The sequence below is a fragment of the Branchiostoma belcheri genome, unplaced genomic scaffold (assembly GCF_001625305.1).
Source record: "Branchiostoma belcheri isolate BF01 breed outbred unplaced genomic scaffold, Haploidv18h27 scaffold169, whole genome shotgun sequence".
Classification (NCBI taxonomy): Eukaryota; Metazoa; Chordata; class Leptocardii; order Amphioxiformes; family Branchiostomatidae; genus Branchiostoma; species Branchiostoma belcheri.
In genome coordinates this window covers 380044-391365 of record NW_017803146.1, presented here as the reverse complement: position 1 = coordinate 391365, position 11322 = coordinate 380044, and the positions used below count along the sequence as shown (strand labels likewise).

The window sequence follows — 11322 nt, the reverse complement described above, 5'->3', positions numbered from 1 at the left end:
ATTCTTTCTGTCATTTTAAATGCTTTAGAAGTCCTGAAAATTCTTGCTATTTACAGATGTTTTAAACAGTGTCACATATTACACATGAATTGTAACACAAGTACATGTAGTAACACAGCCATGACATGATCAAAGCATTCCAGTATCTGTGAACTGTAGAGACAACAAAGTTCCTGACAATGTACTTCAAAGCCAGGATAAATAAATTACTATGACGCATGTCTTATGTGTAAACTTCGTGGTGTGGTGAAGCCATAACAATGTTTTCCTTCTGCGAAGGTAAACATAAATATCCATAATAATTATTGTGGTGTGATCACATTTTGCCATAATTCCAAAGACAACCACGAAATGTTTCCATTATTGTTTTTTTTCCTTCTGCAAGGAGATAAACAGTTTTTTCTTGGCTCCATTTGTTCAGTAGTTTTTACGGTGCACTTTGTACTTTACACGGCACAGTCTCCACATTCCCATGTGTCATCACTGGGAGGGTTGACTGGCAGGCAGCTGACGTGAAAGATCCTCTGACATGCCCTGCACGCCTCAATCCTTCCCAGACCCTCCTCCTGCTTGCAGCGGCAAACCAGCGAGATTCTGCTGACCCTGGTTAGACCGACTTTCTTTCTCTGGCTGGTCAGATGAGGAAACCGTGTGAGCCTCCCTTGTTCGAAGCACTTCACCAAATGGCCCCTCATCTTTCTGTCGTCATACGCAATGCTGCTCACGTCTCGCCCCTGTGCGATGTCCACTGCCCAGGCGATGGCAAACAGCCCACAATCAACGGCATTCTTCTGACGCTGTACCTCTGGTAGGATGATGGTCAGGACGTTTCTCTCTTGGTCGGCAAACGCGGTGTAGGTCTGGTAAAGCTGGACCTGCAGATATGTGGTCATGTCGGTGCCGAGGCTGTCATACAGGCGCACCTGTCCGTCTGTGTAAGAGGACAGAACCCAGTGTGCTCTTCTGTTGTGGTGGATTTGTAGCCCCTTTCCTGTCATCTTGGCAAACTCGTACTCGCAGAGACCAACTGTAGGGGCTTCCAGGCCTTGGAGTGCCGGGTACTGGTGGTGGAGCAGCCTTTGGGCAGCCTGGATGAGGTCGTCTGTCAGCATCTCGTTGTTTGTAAGAACCGCCTTGTCACCAGCGCTCAAGTTGACAATTGGCCTCCCCACTTCACACTCCTTATAGTAATAATAGTGAAAAACACGATTCAGGTTCAGATCAATTTGGACTCTCTTGGTCGACTTCTTGCCCCCCTTGGATAGGTCGGACATTATTTTCATGGCTTGCTTGGTTTGGTGGCTTTCCTGGGTGTCTTTTGGCAGAGACCCGGATGCAACCACAACTGGCGCCTTGGTGTTGGAGCCGATCGCTTGACTGCTGTCATCTGTGCAGTTGTTTGGGGATGCAGGACGGACCGCGATGATGCGGCAGCCTCCTTTGGGGACATGAAGTTCCACTGCTGTAGCACCGGGGACAGTCGGAACAAACTCAGGCTCTGTGGGGAGGTCTGCGTCCTTCATCCTGTGAGGATACAGGTGGAAAGAAGTTTGTACAGTGTTTATCTTCGACAAATATCACTATCAAGTTTCAAGCCTATTTCAACTGTTCATGTTTCTAAAAAATCTTGTGTGTTGAGTGTTGATGTTCAACAAATATCTGTAAACTTCAAACTTAGAGCTATTTCTAAAATAGCTTTAAATTTAAAGTTTATTACTGTGCCTGGAAGATCACTATTAAAGTGCATAGATCATGCTCAAGTACCATTTTTGTACTTACTTGAGGTTGAAGAGGAACTGCCTCTGCAGCCACAGTTTCTCCACTTTAATCTCCACCTCGACCAGGCTGTCATGAAGAGTGTCAAAGGAGTCGTTTTCTGAGTCAAAGGAAAAGCTTCAGTCAGTTTTCTTTACTTACACATAACAGAAATCAGTTTAAAACAATGCTGATAAGAAAAACATCCAAGGCCTCCCTCTAACTGAGAAATATGTATGATGACAATCACTATAATCATAATGACATGATGCAATTAGATATAGAGCATAGTATTATGTTTATATTACACTACATATAAATTAAGGGAAAACGATTGTTTTGAATAAAGAAAGGAAAAAGTGAAACACAGCTGGGGAAGAGGAAACAAAAAGGGATTCAGCTAGGGTGGTTCTATAGACAGTACAGGAACTATCGTTGGCCCTTACTAATGCCCATCCTGTTGTATGTGCATTACACCTAAGTGATGGAGCAAAGATCCTGGGCTCATTTCGCAGTTCCACATCTTGTACTGAAAATTCTTTGCAACGCAGACAGAGCTTACAAATACGTAGGGAGCTGAATCATAGAATTCTCAGTTAGTTGTACTGTCTACCTGTTAAAGGACTACGCTACCTGTGACTGGCACCTTCCAGAAGCCGAAGAAGGCCGTGAAGCGTTCCCACAACCCCTGGATGAAGTACTGGTCCTCCTCAGACATGATGTGGTTCCGCACATCGGGAAGGGAGCTGTCGATGATCGCCATGGCGATGTTCATCAGCACCAGGAAGATTATGCAAGTGAACGTGATGAAGTAGATGGGGCCGAGGATGGGGGCTGCCTCCCTCAGCTCATAGTAGTAGAAGTTTCCAAGAGTCATTTGGAACAGGGTGGAGAAGGACTTGCTGATGGTGCTGAAAAAAATGAAATCATTGTAATTATGAACTGACCTGTATTATAACTTTCAAGTAGTCACAAGTTCTGTACCCTTACTGGAGTATGAAAACTAGTTTTGTTAAAAAAAAGACATCATCCAATTTTTGCAGCCTCAAATACTTTGTTTTGGCAGACATAGGATCTATGTTTCCTTACCTCTACTCCTTCACAATAAGGCCGAACTTGAGATAACCGTAGACGCCGAATGCTGACATGCCGAGGAAGAGGTAGACGGTGAAGGAAGAGAACTCCACCGACATCCCTCGGATCATGGACATCAGCTTGGCGAGGAATGGGCTGAACCTCAGCAGCCGGAGGAACTTCATCATGTTGACAAACGTCAGTAAGGCCAGGAACCAGCCGTAAACCAGGCTCACGTTCACCGCAGATCGGAAATGGTGGACTTCATCTTTGAAAGAAGAAATGCATAATTATAACTATTACAATGTTCAATATTTACCTTCAAATCAGTCTGAGAATATTGCATGTTTCCCAACATTGAGCATGTTAAAGTGAAGTTTAAATGCAATAAGTATGCTTAAATATGAAACACACCTTCCCCGGCATTGATCGCTGCCAGAGCCATGGAGCTGTAGGTTCTCTTGAAGCCGTACAAGGCGATGACAGTGAATGCCAAGAAGAAATTGAAGATTTCCACAACCTTCCATGGCTCCATCAGGTATGCCCAGCCGGCTGCACGTGCAGTTTTCATCTCTTTCCACAGTGTGTAGAGGAGAACGATGACGTAAGTGATTTCCAGCAGGACGTAGATGTACCCGATCGTCCCCGGCCGTTGGTGAAGTCGGAAGGCCTGCACGCGATGATGGGTGAAAACTCCGACCGTCTCGGAGAATTCAAACACCATCGTCACCGATGTGAACAGATCCCGGTTCCCGTTGTAGAGCAACGCCTCCAAGAAGATGGCCCTCGTCCGCTTGTCGATCCAACGGTTGGCCTTCAGCTCTGCCAGGATGCTGCGCATCTCGTCTGCAGATTTTCCCAGGTTCAGCCCGAAGCCGTCTCCCCAGTACTGCGTTGTCACACCGTAGATGGGGAGACTGGGGTATCCACTGTGGAGGTAGGTCCATCCAGGGGCGTCTGACTCCATCGCTGATGTATTCATGACCCTTTCCCAACCCTTTTGAAACGCCCCAGTCTCCTTGGTGTGTTCATCGTACCCTGATGAACATTCGTCAAACGACTGCTGCATTGCTGCTGGCACTGTGCACAGCCCTGGGATGGCAGGAGATGGAAGGAATAATAGTTAGTCTCGAATAGTAGTTTACTGTTTGCTATTTTGGCATGCTCTTAACTTTAGATCGTCATAAATGATCCTTAAAATTTCTCAAATGTTACTTTTTTTAATACTACTGAATTTTTCCTCCTGTACATTGTACAATGCATATGGTAATACTGCAATGCCAGGTTGAATTATATCTGTGACCTGCCATGTGAGCCCACAGTAAATGTTCCATGACTTGTGCTTCCACCCACCTGGCTTTACTCGGGCTTGGATCATGCTAGGCGGGGCGACCAGGACCGACTGCATGTCTGCTGTGAAGCCCTTCTCCTGCCAGCGAAGCTTGTTGCCATTGTAGGAAGTCTCTGGGTAGAAGCTCTCCAGAGCGGTACCGTTAAGCCAGGACCAGAAGGTATTAGCATCATTTACCTGTGGAGAAAAGAAAACTGGTGATTTCGTACTGTTATATCAAAATGGCCCAAATCCCATTGTTATGTTTCCAAACAAGAGAAAAACAGCACGTTGACAAGTTTGAAGGCATCAGTATCATTTACCTGTGGAGAAATAAAGCCTTGATATGTGATCTTATTAAAAAAAATACAAAAATAACAATTGTCTAGTGTACAGTCCGCATTATGAATTCAAAATGTACACATTGAAATTCATGTTCTAATTCTCATCTCAAAGGATACAGGTAAGAAAAAAGTTATTCCCGCCCTTTATTGACTGTGAAAAGTAAAAATAATACAATAAATATTCTTCATTGATCTACTGGTGAAGGATATTAGAAACATTTGATAAAAATAATTTCTTTATCTTTTATCATTTTAAAAGATAAAAGACAGCAAGTTTACAAGAATAATTTTGTGATAATTAAAGAATACATTTTGGTATGAATAATTTTGTTCTTACCTGTGTCAACATGTTTGAAGGGTATCCACTGGCTGAAAAGGGTTACAAATGTATCTGACCAATGCAACGATTTTGTGATCAGACACCAAATTTGAATGTACAATGTAAGGCCCTGTAATGATCTTACCTCGTCCAAGGACTGCACAAAGGTGTTGGTTGCGCTCTGTGTCTGATAGAAGGCATGGGTGGTGTTGTGGTGTTCGTTGGTGATGCTGAGGACAAGCAGCACGTAAAAGCAAGACACTATGATGTCCCGAAGGATTTCGCCATTCCTCCTGTCCCTGCGCTGCTTCTTCTGTGCTTGTTTGATGTTGATAAGGGACGTCATTGAAAGTCTCTCCATCTTCCTCCTTGTGCGAAATGCATTCCCTGTAGTAAGAAAGAAAAATATAAATGTCAGTATGGTTTGTATTTGTTAGAAAAGTGGAAACAAAACCACAAATGGAAGCAAGAAGAAATTTTAGATCAATTGCCAAACAGGACCACACTCACAATGCGCAAAATGGCTTTCTTTCACAATCATAATAAACCATAAATAAATAAATATTATCCTGTATTATAGTTTTCAAATTGTATACAGCTTACTTCATCATCAGAAAATTATCATGGTATATATAATAAATTGTAATCATTGTGTTTCTACAGATGTAACCCCTAATAATATTTATTTGCCAGGATATATTTATATATCAGCCACTTTGAAAACAATGTTTTTGAGAGATCTCTATCTAGTATATAGCTTCATTATAGTGCCACACCACCCAAGAATGCATGGTTTATATACAAGTACTTAGTAGTATACAGGTCCTGGAGTGTATTAATATACTGGGTGATGCTGTGTTTAGATGCATTTTTTCAGGGTGGTGGATATATATCTAGTAAGTCTTTGATATTTTGTGACCTGGTGGAATTAAGTTTAACTTAGTACTTGATGTTACAAACTTACAGTTGAGATTGACCTTGATTTTGAAACTTGTATTCCCATAATGGGAATACCAAGAACTGAGAAAATGTACAAAGGAGGCAATCACATGATTGCCTTAGTCCTGTACGCCATATTTAAGTCCTTGATCGTGTATAAAGAGAACGAATGTTTTGATAAAATAAACTGCTTTTCAATATTTTATAAAGATCTTAAAAACATACTATGCATAGAATATAACATATCAGATATAAACGAAAAAGAAAGTGGGGTTACTTAATTCCCCTGGTAATGTAACATATATCTATTACATTGTATTGTATATAAAAGTTTGTACAGTTTGTAAATAAAGTTCATGGACACGAACATGAAAAGGAAAAAAAAACAACTTACAGTTGAAGCCTGACACAGCATTGGCTTCGATCCAAACGTGGCTCCAATTCTCTTCAAAAATCTTCCTGACGGCTCGTGTCTTGCGAAGGGATGAAGTGAAGATGGCAAGAAGAAACATCTGTAAGATAAAAGCTGTTAGAATTTTTGAACGATTAAGATAGTGATATCATCCTATATGATGTGGCTTGTATTCAGCATGTATTAAGTAAGCCAAGTTTTAATCTTAAGCTAAAGAAAACAAATGTTTGTCTTGGTGATAAAATACCTCATACAACTACGCTGTGGTTGAATGCTATTGGCAGGTGACATGCGCACTTTAATGCGTTTACCATGATATACTATTCTCAGTAAATACATTGTAAATCATTATGGCAACTACAACAAACATGTAATCATGAAATTGATTCATGAAGTAACAATTATATCCTAGCTTGAATGGTGCTGGCAGCAGGCATTTAAGGTGTTTAACAATAAAAGTAAAATATCACACCTGAAAGAAACATAATAATCATGATATTGTTAAAGCTATAATCACCTGCTAGTAGACAAGTCCTTACCTTCCCTGGTTGCATGAGGAAGACGTCTGCCAGAAAAGTGATGAGGAACGCAGACAGCCACTTGTTGGTCTTGTCCTTGCCCCACTGCATGCTGAACAGCGTGGTGAAGACAGCTGACCCCAGGAAAGACAGCATCGCCAGCACCCAGGCCACGTACCTGCACCCGTGTGGCAGGCGCTTGGCTGGACCCCTCTGGGTGGGTGCCTCAGGTGGACCGCCCGTCTCCACGTCTTGGACACGGCGGTTGCCCTTGCTGCTCGGCCGGCTGTACTGGAACAGCAGCACTATGGCTGTTACCACGGGAAGGCAGGTGATGCTGGCCATGAACCCCGTGTAGACTCCGTTCAAGGTGAAGGAGAATGGGCCCAGGCTGAAGCCCTGCACGATCTCGGTTTCTACTTCATCCCTCAGCCACATGGCGCTGGACACCATGGACGCAGCAAAGAAACTCAGGCAGCAGCCAAGCCTCTAGATGCGGGTAAACGTGCTACCTGTAGAGGAAACATAATGGGGACATTTTTATCAAGACAGGTTTTAATGATAATGAAAGCAACACTCCGGATCGAATGCAGCGAGCAAGAGACAATTCTAATTAAAAATAGAATTACTAGCATAAGGGATATCTTAGACTTACACATCTTGTGATACAGTCTACCTCATGTCAGCCAAGAGAGAATGCAGTAAACGTGAAAAAGCAAAATTGATGATACCTTCAGGCCTGAAGGCAACGGACAGAACTAGGTGTTCCTCTGCCAGGTTATGGCGCAGACTTACCGGGAACAGGAACCCGAAGGATCGCAGGTCCTCCTCAGAGGCGACAGGAAAGGTCTTCACGACCTGCCCGTCCCCGCGGTCAGCTGCCAGCCACTCGTCGCAGAAGAAATAGAACCTGCAGTATATGAAACGAAAGGAAAAAGAAACATCACTCAGTTAACTGTTTGGTTTTGAGGTTAATAGAATAGAAACACACCTTATATGTTGTGAAAGTTAAGTATCAACAGAGGCTGAATACATGTAATTGTCAACAGCTTCCTTCTGCTAAATCAAGACATTCAAAATATTAGTTTTAAACAATTGCAATGTCAATATTTTAGGTACAGTAAAAGTTCTATTGTGTGTGAAAGCAACACTTCTAACACTACTCATCAGCAATGGGATGATAAAAATATGTTTCAAACAACATTTAAGCTGTTCTAAAATCACATTCAAATTTAAATTTAAAAATGCAGCACAAATATAATATAAACCAGCAAACAAAGTTGCTGCAATAACGAAACAAGAAGTTCATAGTTAAGCGACCTAAGAGACAAGTATTATTTATTGCACATGAAAATTTTAACCTCTGCAACACCTGGAAGTTGTTCAGGTAAAATCTTTATTGAACAACCCTCCCATTATTATGATTAGATGAAGTAGACAGCACTTGGTTGAACTCACAGTTTGCCTGTGGTGAGATCCTGCACGGCTGCTCGGTCCACGTGCCACGATGCGCGGCTCCCCTCCCCACTGTTGTCGTGCATGAGCTGCAGCAGCTCCACATTACCCAGCTGTTGTGCTGTGCTGAAGGTCAGGGTCACCTGGCTGGTTGAGGTGAAAACCTAAACAGCAACAGAAATTCCACCTGTTAGGACATGCTGCGAGTTAAAACATCAGTTAGAGGAAAGTTGGGTGATGAAATGGCAATAGGAGTGGTCAATGCCTAACCTTCTCTGTGAGGTCGACCAGTCTCACATCAGAGTTTGCTGCATCTCCGAACAGCTTGAAGGCAACTGTAGACTCTGTACCAGCATGCTTAGCTGCACCTGTCCAGATGAGGAGGCGGTACCGGAAGTTGTCCTGAAGGTTGTCCAACCTCACAGCTCCACTTAACTGTAACAGTGTACAAAGAGAGATATAGAACATGAATGGTCGCATACATGTACATACTGACCTTGACCTCTCACAGTACATTGACTGAAGAATAAAAAAAAACTACCATAAAGTAATGCAGGTACATTGCAAAAAATGCTAAATATTTACAATGACATTTATAACCATACTTATATACACATGCAGGGCAGGCCAGTGGCTAGTTGGACAGGCCAGACTTTCACCACCAAACTAATGACAGATATTAAACATGAAGTGCTGATTGTTAAAAATGTACCAAAAAATCCATTAGAACTATTAACAAGTTCACAGAGCAAAGACTTGACACTACACATGGCCACTTTTGTTGGCCTGATATGTTTGACTGGTGATGCCCACTTACGTTCCCTTTTCCTCTACGCTCAGCAATCTTGATCGCGACTGATGTGAGCGAGAAGAGACAGAGCCCCGCAATGATGGTCGCCACGACGGCACCGTTGTCTGCAAGATCCCTGAAGTTCAACGCCTCGAACACGATGGTGTTCGGCGGTGTGGCGAAGTCACTCCCGAAGGCTGTCAGATGGTTGCAGTGACAGATAGTGCTGGTAATGGTGGACTGATTGCTTATCTGTAGAAAGCAGTAATTAAAGAGACACGTTGTTAAGATCACATTTTAGCAAAGTCCAAACATGGGTCCTTGACATAATTAGGAAAACCTATAGCTGCAATCTTAGGTAGAAAATCATGTTACCTTTATTTATCTATCATTCACTAAGTTGAACTTAACAATATGGTAATCATCATGATTATGAAAGTAGTGGAGTAAAGATTATTGATGAATGTTTTCAGCTTTAGATAAATAAAGAAATATAAGGCCATGGACTACAAGGACAATCCACATTGCCAAACATTTTCAAATTGCTGTTTTCCACATATACACACCACTCAGAAGCAAAGAAGTGTAAACAGCCTGGTACTTACTAAATGTATCTAATGTTACAATCAGGTGGGGTTAGTCATGGATTCAGTATCTTTTCTAAAAACAATGCAAGTATTTCTGCATTGAGAGAGGTCCCAAATGAATACATATTTTGATCCTCTGGTAATGAAGTATTTAGCATAATAATTCGTTTATTATTCTTACAATCATGAATACTAGGAACCAAGTTGTCCCAAAACAAGGAGAGCCTGTACCCACCGAGCAGCCGTCCGTTCTCCAGGCTTCCTGCGTCTCGCTCCAGAAGACACAGCCCAAACGGGCCCACTCCATCTGGTAGGCGTAGAAGTCAGCGGCGTGTGGCTCCTTCACGTCGGTTCTTTTCTCACTGCCACACTCCGTCACTGGTCCTGAAAAACGGACGTTTATAACAGACATGAGGAGTGTAAAAATACAATATGTTGTTTCCTTGTAAAGTTACACGATGTATTTTACTAAATAAAAAATGGAGATTCTAGATAAAAATTCTAGATATGCAAGCAAACATCGCAACATTGCAAACTGGACCGTTAATATAAGGCAACTTTCTACTTAAGTATATAGTAAAATCAAATTTTAATTTAAACATCACTCAGGGCTTTAACCCTACCTAGACCGGGGGGGGGGCTAAAAGTGCCCGCGGCAACTTTGATGTCACCTAGCGTCTGAACGGCTAGCCGTAGAACGGCCAAACTTGGTGACTTTTCCTAGAATATTGTTGGCAACAATTCTCTATCATTGGAATAAGATAATAATTTTTTGTGCTGCCATGGCAACCGGTTTCTGACAGGCACTTTTTGCTAAATTTAGTACTTTTTGTTTCAACAATAGAATTTTATGGGTTTTATGTCAAGTTACTCATGGTTTTTAATATTAATTACATCCCATATAATTTTATGTAAATTTTATCATTAAATATGCATAATTTATGCTAATTTGATGACGTCATTGGCCAAAATCCAAGATGGCGGACCATATCATTAGAACAGGTATATACAGGTTATTTTCATTAAAATTTCATCAATACTTCCATTTCTTTTTCCAAAAAAGGTTTAAATGAAGGTCTTTAGTATGTTTACAATGTATTCTAGGCTTTATCATGAAAAAAAAATATTTTTGAAAATTCAAGATTGATGATCCAAGATGGCGGATATCTTAAATATGCATGACGTCATTTTATGACGTCACCGGTGTTGCTATGGGCAACATAAGACTTAGTACACCATAATATTCTGTCATAAACACTTTTGGTACAGTTATGTTGAATACCATTTAGTTTTCAGGGAAAAACCTATTTAGACGGTTTTGGCCAATAAAATCACATTAATGACGACATAATGACGTCATATTACGTCATAACGACATAAAAATTGTAGATATGATAATTACTAGTTTAATTTACTAGTACACCATTCTCTGAAAATTTGGTGGTCATACGACATACCGTTCGCGAGTTCTTAGGGGGGGTGGCAAAAGAGCCCCCCCCCCGGTCCCCCCATGTCAAAAAAAGCCCGGTCTAGGTAGGGTTAATGTGACTCACTGTGCGGTTTAAATAATAGTAGGGCGCACTAGAGAAGAACGAAAAGCAGATATATTTGAGTTTAGGGTATGATTAGGGCAAGAAATAAATAAAAACGGGCTATTTTTTAATTGGCGCTCTGTGGAGGTCAACTAAACTGTAGTATGCTCTCATTGGAAGTTACAGAATGCTGCGCATTTATACACAAACTGAAAAAACAGCTTCCTAACCCAAATCATACAGCCATATAAACCTGATATATTTCTA

The 11322-nt window shown here is 41.6% G+C and overlaps 1 pseudogene; it reads right to left on the bottom strand.

Moving 5' to 3' along the window:
- Window positions 1–446: 446 nt before the first annotated feature.
- The window catches only part of LOC109466533, a 19098-nt pseudogene continuing 8222 nt past the window's right edge, over window positions 447–11322 (bottom strand).